The sequence below is a fragment of the Phycodurus eques genome, unplaced genomic scaffold (assembly GCF_024500275.1).
Source record: "Phycodurus eques isolate BA_2022a unplaced genomic scaffold, UOR_Pequ_1.1 contig_72, whole genome shotgun sequence".
NCBI classification, from domain to species: domain Eukaryota; kingdom Metazoa; phylum Chordata; class Actinopteri; order Syngnathiformes; family Syngnathidae; genus Phycodurus; species Phycodurus eques.
Window position 1 is genome coordinate 39785 of NW_026904069.1, and position 10293 is coordinate 50077.

At 43.7% G+C, this 10293-nt stretch overlaps 2 non-coding genes across 2 annotated transcripts; both read right to left on the minus strand.

Annotated features, from left to right (window-relative positions):
- Window positions 1-9108: 9108 nt before the first annotated feature.
- On the minus strand, window positions 9109-9181 carry trnar-acg (transfer RNA arginine (anticodon ACG)). The gene has a single exon. It is a non-coding gene; the product is annotated as a tRNA-Arg (tRNA).
- A 105-nt stretch (window positions 9182-9286) lies between these two features.
- Window positions 9287-9358, minus strand: trnah-gug (transfer RNA histidin (anticodon GUG)). The gene has a single exon. It is a non-coding gene; the product is annotated as a tRNA-His (tRNA).
- Between the last annotated feature and the right edge of the window lie 935 nt (window positions 9359-10293).

The following is a 10293-nucleotide window of genomic DNA, read 5'->3' on the forward strand; positions in this document are numbered from 1 at the left end:
TTACGATCAGGAGGGGCTCAAACTAATTGCTCTAAAACTATGGGAGGAACATTGTCTCCCATTCCCAAATTAACAAATATAACCACAGACGAGGGAGACATGGATTTATATCCAATGATTGAGGTGGCAAATCGAAACGTACAAGATTTCGAAGTGATGGGTCAAATTTTTTAAGTTCCTCAGCAACTACGAAAGAATGTGTTGAACACAGACATGTTTTGCCACACAGTCCGAGTGGCACCTCAATGAGGTCGCGTGTTCCAGTGGGAATGTGACATCAGCATCGGCAAATTTGCTGGTCCTGCTAACGGATAGCATGAGAGCACCAGTTTCAGTCGTGTAGTGGTTGTTATGTTCGCCAAACACGCGTAAGGCCCCTGTTTGGAAACATAATGATGAGCTTTTTTGTTTTCCCGCAAAGAAGAGCCCCACCAAAAGCTAAAGAGATCATGAATTCAACTCCCCGTCAGGGAATCGAACCCCGGTCTTCCGCGTGACAGGCGGAGATACTGTCCACTATAATAACGAGGAGCCCTTTGCCCTACCTTCACTTAGTGTCAAGCACACATCAATGAACCTGACCTCATAGGCAATGCCAACTCGGCGGTTGGCTTGTCCTGCTAACAGATAGCACGACAGCAACAGTTTCAGTCGAGTAGTGGTTGTTATGTTCGCCAAACACGCGTTAGGTCCCTGTTTGGAAACGAGGCTGGGGGGATTTTTTGTTTTCCCACAAAGAAGAGCCCCACCAAAAGCTAAAGACCACTTGAACTCAACGGGGAAATTGTAACCCGGTCTTCCGTGTGACAGGCGGCTATACTGTCCACTATTCTCATGAGGAGTCTTTTGCCCTACCTTCACCTAGTGTCAAGCACACCTCAATGCACCGGAAAGCATCGGCAATGCCAGCGTGTGAGGCGTTTTGCTGGTCCTGCCAACAGATAGCACGAGAGCAACAGTTTCATTCGTGGAGCAGTTGTTATGTACGCCAAAAACGCGAAAGGTCCCTGTTTGGAAACAAGGCTGATGGGCTTTTTTGTTTTCCCGCAAAGAAGAGCCCCACCAAAAGCTAAAGACCACATGAACTCAACTCCCCATCAGGGAATCGAAGCCGTTTCTTCTGCATGACAGGTGGAGATACTGTCCATTATACTAACAAGGAGTCTATTACCTTGTATTCACTGATTGTCGAGCACGTCACTGCACCTGAACGCATCGGCAATGCCAGCGAGGCGGTTTGCTGGTCCTGCTAATGTATAGCATGAGAGCAACAGTTTCAGTCGTGTAGTGGTTGTTATGTTCGCCAAACACGCGGAAGGTCCCTGATTGGAAACAAGGCTGATGGGCTTTTTTGTTTTCCCGCAAAGAAGATCCCCACCAAAAGCTAAAGAGAACATGAACTCAACTCTCCGTCAGGGAGCCGAACCACGGTCTTCCGCATCAATGCACCTAAACGCATCGGCAATGCCAGCGTGCGAGGCGGTTTTGCTGGTCCTGCTCACAGTTTCAGTTGTGTAGTGGTTGTTATGTTCGCCAAACACGCGTCAGGCCCCTGTTTGGAAACATAATGATGGGCTTTTTTGTTTTCCCGCAAAGAAGAGCCCCACCAAAAGCTAAAGACCACATGAACTCAACTCCCAGTCAGGGGATTGAAACCCAGTCTTCCGCGAGACAGGCGGAGATACTGTCCACTATACTAACGAGGAGTCTTTTGCCCTACCTTCACCTAGTGTCAAGCACACGTCAATGCACTGAACGCATTGGCAATGCCAGCTTGCGAGGCGGTTGGCTTGTCCTGCTAACAGATAGCACGAGAGCAACAGTTTTAGTCGTGGAGTGGTTGTTATGTTTGCCAAACACGTGTAAGGTCCCTGTTAGGAAACAAGGCTGATGGGCTTTTTTGTTTTACCGCAAAGAAGAGCCCCACCAAAAGCTAAAGACCACATGAACTCAACTCCCAGTCAGGGAATCGAAACCCGGTCTTCCGCGAGACAGGCAGAGATACTGTCCACTATACTAACGAGGAGTCTTTTTCCCTAACTTCACCTAGTGTCAAGCACGTCAATACACTGAACGCATAGGCAATGACAGCGAGTGAGGGGGTTGGCTTGTCCTGCTAACAGATAGCATGAGAGCAACAGTTTCAGTCGTGTAGTGGTTGTTATGTTCGCCATAATCGCGTTAGGTCCCTGTTAGGAAACAAGGCTGATGGGCTTTTATTTCCCCGCAAAGAAGAGCCCCACCAAAAGCTAAAAAGAACATGAACTCAACTCCCCGTCAGGGATTGGAACCCTGATTTTCTGCGTGACAGGCAGAGATACTGTCCACTATAGGACAGTATGTATCAAGGACACAACCCACGGCTTCCACTCCACAAATACCTGCAGCACGCTGTCATTTATTTGACATGTCGAGCAGTCCCCAATAGATGTCAGCAACAGGAGTCAAAGTTTTTTATCGGACACATGCCAGCACGTGTACGCAGGTCTCCTTTGGCCGGCAGCATGGTTCCATCTGGAAACACAATGTCAAGTCCGTGTACTGCACAGACAATGGCAGCATTACATTTCTGTAAAATGTCTCTTCCAAGTAGGTTCACAGGACAAGTCTGATGCATCAGGAACTCATGCATAAATACTTGATCAGCAAAGTTCAGGGGTACAGAGGCAGAAAAAGTTACACATTTCCCCTGACTCGTCCTGTTGTTTCGCCACGTCCTCTGGGCAGCAGGTTGGGACAACAGTTGGCAGTGTGTGCCTCTTGTCCATTGGCATAACAACTAGTTACTCTGTGCTACACCAGGGCCTCGGCAGACACGTGTAACGTGTCCAGTTTTTCCACATGCAAAGAATTTTATGGAGTTTGCGCCGCGGGAGTGACCCCTGAAACCACCTCTGACCCCCCTCTAGTCTGCTGCTGTAGTAGCAAAGTGGCCCACGTCGGGTCCTGCGACAGGAGCTGAGGTGCTATGACAGATAGTGCCTGTTTTTTTGGGGGGTTTTTTTCTGACACATTTTCTCTGGCAGCGCCTCGTTGCTCTTTTAGCAAGGTTTTCTGCATTTGTTCTATCTCACTGTCTTTTTGTCTGTCCATCTTTTCATAAAGTGAAGCACTGTTAGTTCTGGGTATCGTGAGGAAGTTTGTGGTGCCTGCGCATATGGTGGGGTTTTACTTTTTTTTTTTTTTTCAATTTCATCCTCCTTTCTTTCTGTTTTTTCATTTTGTAATGCCATAATCATGGCATCATCTTTTGGTTCAATCATCCCGACCGATGCAAGTACGTTCATCACTGTACACAGATCTTGTTCTTTTTCAACGATTTTAGAGTTGACTGCGGATTTCTTAAAGACGGACGTTTTTTTGTTTTTTAAAAGTTTTACTTCTCCAACTAGTCTGTCTTTTAGATGGTGTAACTCAGGAAGCAAAGGCTCAGTCTTTCTGATTTGTCCTTCCTCTTTTTCATCTCACCACTTACTTATGTTCTCACTTTCCTTTTTCTGTTTCTTCTCCCCTACATACCTTTGTCCCGTATAGTGTAACAGTAACTTTGTGAATTGCCACCTATTCCATCCTTTTCCCCCTTCGTGACCTGAATCTCCCAATACCAATTCGAGGTTTCCTACCAATTGACAATGTTTCCTTCCATCATATAAATATGGGGAGAATTTGTAGAAAAGTGAATGCCTCAGTGACAGATATTTCAAGTATGAGAAAGGAAGCTTCTCCCGCAAGTGGCGCCTTTCTCCTTGGGGTTTCCCCACACTTAATACATCTTTTTAATGCACTTCGGAATTCTCCGAACAGTTCTTTCGGCGTGTACTAAAAATGCCTGAAATAATTTTCTACACATAATAACACTATTAATCTTGTCCTGCAAGACCTTCCCTGGTCTTTCTACCAGAGGGATGCTTCACTTCAAATAACCTTTCCCAACCTTTGTTGGAGGATTTCTCTATGTCGCGGGTCACACAAAACTTATGATAAGAAAAAATTCCTTGTCTCGGACTCACAAATAATTTAGTAACTATCAATGTGCAGAATTTTGTTAAAAAGGTCTCTGCTTACCTTAGTTTATAAGCGCGCTGTTTGTGAGTCCAGGCCAAGTAGGTGATGACCAAAATGAACCTCTCCTATCAGAATCAGAATCAGAATCATCTTTATTTGCCAAGTATGTCCAAAACACACAAGGAATTTGTCTCCGGTAGTTGGAGCCGCTCTAGTACAACAGACAGTCAATTTACAGAACACTTTGGAGACATAAAGACATTGACAAAAAAACAATTGTGCAAAAAGATGCAGAGTCCTCTAGCACTTAGAGTAGTTCGAATGACTAATATTGCAATAGTCCGGTGCAAAGGGCGCTGAGACTTCAAGGAGTGTATGCGGTTTAAAGTGACGAGTTGTGCGATAATCTGGGACAATGTTGGTTGTGCAAATGTTGCAGATACTCCACAATCAGTGTGCAAATGGAGCAGATGCTACTCTGGCATGAGTGGCCAGTATATGCAAATAGTGCAGCATGGCGAGACAACTACAGTGAGTGCACGAGTAATACATAATTGGCCCCACAGAAATGTGACAACGAACTCAAGTCAAAAGATTGCCAGCTTGTTGTAATGGAATTATAGGTTAGCTGTTTAAGAAGTTGATTGCAAGAGGGAAGAAGTTGTTGGAATGTCTACTAGTTCTAGTTTGCATTGATCGGTTGCGCCTACCTGAGGGAAGGAGCTGGAAGAGCTGGTGACCGGGGTGCGGAGGGTCTGAGAGGATTTTGCATGCCCTTGTCTTAGTTCTGGCAGCGTGCAAGTCCTCAAGGGTGGGTAGGGGGGGTACTGATAATCCTTTCAGCAGTTTTGATTGTCTGTTGCAGTCGGTGTTTGTCCTTTTTTGTAGCAGCACCAAACCAGACTGTGAGGGAAGAACACAGGACTGATTCGATGACCGCTGTGTAGAACTGTCTCAGCAGCTCCGGTGGCTGGCCATGCTTTCTCAGAAGCCGCAGGAAGTACATCCTCTGCTGGGCCTTTTTGAGGACGGAGTTGATGTTGGTCGCCCACTTCAGGTCCTGAGAGATTGTAATTCCCAGGAACTTGAAGGTCTCGACGGTTGACACAAGGCAGCTGGACAACGTGAGGGGCAGCTGTGGCGAAGGATGCCTCCTGAAGTCCACGATCATCTCTACAGTCTTGAGCGTGTTCAGCTCCAGGTTGTGTCGGTCGCACCACAGCTCCAGCCGCTCCGCTTCCTGTCGATATGCGGACTCGTCACCGTCCTTGATGAGGCTGATGACAGTGGTGTCATCTGCAAACTTCAGGAGTTTGACAGTCGGGTTCGCTGAGGTGCAGTCGTTCGTGTAGAGAGAGAAGAGCAGTGGAGAGAGGACACAACCTTGGGGCGCCCCAGTGCTGATGCTGCGTGTGGATGAGGTGGCCTCCCCCAGCCTGACCTGCTGTGTCCTGCCCGTCAGAAAGCTGTAAATCCACTGGCAGATGGCAGGTGAGACGCTGAGCTGGAGAAGCTTGGATGAAAGGAGTTCAGGGATGATGGTGTTGAACGCTGAGCTGAAGTCCACGAACAGGATCCTCGCGTAGGTCCCTGCACTGTCGAGGTGTTCTAGGATGAAGTGCAGTCCCATGTTGACTGCATCATCCGCAGACCTGTTCGCTTGGTAGGCAAACTGCAGGGGGTCCAGCAGGGGACCTGTGAAACTCTTGAGGTGGTCCAGCACGAGACGTTCAAAGGACTTCATGACCACAGATGTCAAAACGACAGGCCTGTAGTCATTCAGACCCGAGATTGCAGGTTTCTTGGGGACTGGAATGATGGTGGAGCGTTGGAAACAGGATGGAACTTCGCACATTTCCAGAGATCTATTGAAGATCTGAGTGAAGAATGGAGCGAGATGTTTCCAATCTTAAAAGAGTTCATCTGCTCCAGACCCCGCGCATGAACATAAAAAATAATCAGGCGTTTAACAATTTCTGTCGTGTTGTGTGTGGTGTGCTCCGATAATCTCAAACGCACAACACCACAAGCAAGGATTTTGTAGAATGGCGATGTCGTCCATAAAGGACTTGCTTTGAAACCAGTTTGTCGTCTGGGCAAACCACCTTCATACAAAAAAAAAAAAACATCGGGTGAGATGTTTTTTTTTTTTTTGAGCAGTTGTTTCCTTGTTCCTAAATCAGGGTTGCTTCTTGATTGGCTCCATTCTGTTTCACGTCACAATTCACGTCATGACTGGGGGAGACGGCTTCCACACGTGGAGATTTTGTAAGTCGTAAATATTTTTCAGCCCCGACCCATATCGGTCCCTATCTTCTGAACAAATCCACTCGTAAGTCATTTCAGATTTAAAGCAAAGCAAATTTATTTATATAGCGCATTTCATACACAAGGTAGTTCAATGTGCTTTCATGATTAAAAGCATTTAAAAACAAACAAAAAATAGCTTGTAAACATTTAAAATAAAGAGAAAAAATAAAAGTACAATTAAAACAGCGTACGTTCAACTTTTTCCGCTTGTTGGCATAATCTCATAGGATAATCTTTTAAAATAGTCTGGCGTTTGAGGTCCTCGGTGGGGACAGGGCAAAATTGGGACAAAAACAACCTGATTGTCTTTGTGTGTACCAAGCCTAACATGATCTTTCCTTCACCTCAAGTATTGTCTTCATTCTCCACATTCTCTCTTCATCAAAACGATCTTCTATTGCTAAATGGAGGACACCTTGTCTTTATTTACAATTGAATGCAAACTCAATTTCCATGGTGCTGCCCCACCATCGCAAACGTCAGCCTGTTCTGCCCACACGGTTCGTTTGAAATGCCCACAGCCCCCCGACAGGCCTGTCCGACTCTCAATTGTGAATGGCGATACTGAAAAAGACTCTGCTGATACAAGTTCGATGAACAAAGACAACTTTATTGGCTAACAAGCTATATACAGTATCCGCCAACAACTGCGGCAAGTGCGAGAGTCACATTCAATATTGGTGGCTCCGAAATCTGGAGGGACACCATGCCTTCTTCTCATGCCGTCATGCGGTCAGCTCCTTCCTGACTCCAAATATGGCCGACTACCTTCTCATAATCTTTCAAGCTCCTGAGGTTACTATCACTGTTTGAAAGGTATCCAGTATTTAATTTGTTTAAATTTGAATTTAATCTTTATTTATCCAGGCAAGGTAATTGAGAACAGATTCTCATTTGCAAGGCTGACATTGGAGCAGACAGTATAGTAAAACAAAGGAAAATAAAAGCAAATACAAATACATAGACGAGAAACTGGACAGTGTGATATAGTTACATAATATATTACATTACAAAATGTGTGTTTGTTTTATTCAGGTTCACATGGTATGCAGTTTTCCATCTTACCCAAAGAGTTAAACTTTTCTTCGCCATCTATTTCTAATCAATCATTTGGTTATTTTAAATAAACATCACAAAATCATCGGATAAAGGAGATGTATGGCTACAAGTGTTTTAGCACGAGTGCTAATTCTCAACACTTGTTAACAGGAAGCCTTTAAGAAGGTACACTGAATATAGATTTCAAATCAGAGCCAAAGTCATTTGTTTTAAGATTAAACATTATGCCAATATGAATATTCTCTTTCATCAGGTCCAGGGCTTGACATGAACTTTTTGCTCACCAGCCACTGTGGCTAGTGGCTTCGCAGAGTTACTAGCCACTCATTATTTTCACGAGACACAATTTTGTGTTGGATAAATATTCAAATTTTGGGAGACTATGATGTTTGGGTTTTCATTATTGGTAAGCCATTATCATCAGCTTGCAAAAAACAAGGGCTTGTAATACCTTTATTTTACATGGGTTTCACTTTCCGCATTGAATGACAAAAAAACTATAACTCATAACAAAATCAAGATTTTTTTTTTCGATGTTCCCTTAAGATCCGAAATATCTCAATCGAGACCTCAACAGTCGATGACTTTACTGCTCCCTTTTTATGTTTTTTTTTTAACATGTTGATCAGCCATCGAATTTGAAAAATTTAGTTATTTTTGACAAAGTAACAAAGAGAAATTACAGGTTTTTTCAACTTCAAAGAGTGAAAGTAAATTGTCGACAGTAAGATAAAACAAAAAATACCTAAAAATCTACTTTAGTACAATGTCCAGTAATCCTCACTCCACCTCTGGGGTTAGGTTCCAGACCTCTCATGTGGCTCTGGCTCAGTAGGTAGATTGGGTTGCCCAGTGACTGAAGGGTTGCTGGTTCAAATACCGTCTGCATGTCAAAGTGTCCTTTGGCAAGACTGAACCAGAATTTGCTCCCACTGGGCCTGGCAGTACCTTGCATGGCAGCAGCCACCCATTGGTGAATGAATGTGTGTGTGAGTGGGTGAATGTGAGGCTTTGGGCACTGTGGTAGTGTATAAAAAGTGCAGTCCATTTACCATTTCGCGATAAGTGAGATTCTGCAATTTTGAAAAACCCTATTTAAATACACAAAAGGCATGTTTTTATGGCTTTTAGGGCAATCAAAACTTTTTTAAGGTCTTTGAACACATTTAAAACTATACAAACCCATTTAAACACAATATATTGCAAGAGAGTAAGAGTAATAGATTCAAATATTATCCAAACAGTAAAAAAATGAGAGCAACAACTGCAATAACACTTACAAAAAAAGTCTGCAAGTGAACTGCGATATAGCGGGGGGTTACTGTACTTGGTTACTTCCACCATTGCAATCACATTTTCGGACTGAAGACTGATTTCACTTGGCATGAACAAATGTTTCCTCAACCAGCCTACAAGACACAAAAATTCTCCTTCTCCTCTTTTGGTCCACAAAGTTCCTCCTCGTAGTCTGCTGTCCTTCTTGCACACTTTTTCATACGACGATCACAACATTTTATGACGTGTTATGTATTATTATATGTTAATTATAACACAATAAATAATATGTTATTGAACTTATATCATTAGTTATTAACTTTAGGGGTTTCCATTATGTTAGATGCTGGAATGGAAAGACCTGACCGTGTTGCGCGAGTTAGCGTAACGCAAATGTTTAAGGTGAACGTAACAAATACTGTTCTGAATTGGGTTTAATAGCACATGCAAAACTGTGAACGAGCTAGCCAGGAGTTGAACCTAGAATCTTCTGATCCGTAGTCAGACGCGTTATCCATTGCGCCACTAGCCCACGATGGTGTTGGGCCCCCTGAAAGCCCTTGTGAATTATTTTCACTGTCCCATGCAAACTATTCAAACAGCAGCACTAAAGAAAGTTATTTCTGGGATTCGTTCCTGCCGTGACCCGGATTTGAACCGGGGTTGCTGCGGCCACAACACAGAGTACTAACCACTATACGATCACGGCTTGGGTTGGTTGAACCTGGCACGAAGGTTGTCTGTCTAAAACTGTTGGCTGCAGGAAGGCTGAAATGAAAACCTACAGGACGCTGAGCCAGGACGACAGTGAATTTATGTGAAGGGCATGATAGACATTAAACTGTCGATCAAGTGAATCATCTCAACAGTTTACTGTATTGATAAGAATATCAATCAACATTTAATTCAGATTACCATTTCAACCGCTTTTATGCTCACATCGTGTCTGGTGATGAAATGCGACACGCATGTCACGCTCCACTTGATCATAATTTTTTATTCCATAAAATAAACATTGAAGCCATAGTTTATTAACAATTAGACAGAATCATCAGAATCAGAATCATCTTTATTTGGCAAGTATGTCCAAAAACACACAAGGAATTTGTCTCCGGTAGTTGGAGCCGCTCTCGTACGACAACAGACAGTCAATTTACAGAACACTTTGGAGACATAAAGACATTGACAAAAAAAAAAAAAAAAACAGTCACTGAGCAGTAAAGGATTGGTATTTATCTGGTAATGCCGGTACATTTTTTTTTTTTTTTTTTTGACAATTGTGCAAAAAGATGCAGAGTCCTCTAGCACTTAGAGCAGTTCGAATGACTAATATTGCAAAAGTCCGGTGCAATGACCATTGTGCAAAGGGCGCTGAGACTTCAAGGAGTGTATGCGGTTTAAAGTGACGAGTAGTGCGATAATCTGGGACAATGTTGATTGTGCAAATGTTGCAGATACTCCTCAATCAGTGTGCATGGAGCAGATGCTACTCTGGCATGAGTGGCCAGTATATGCAAATAGTGCAGCATGGCGAGACAACTACAGTGAGTGCACGAGTAATACAAAATTGGCCCCACAGAAATGTGACAACAAACTCAAGTCAAAAAATTGCCAGCATGTTGTAATGGAATTGTAGGTTAGGTG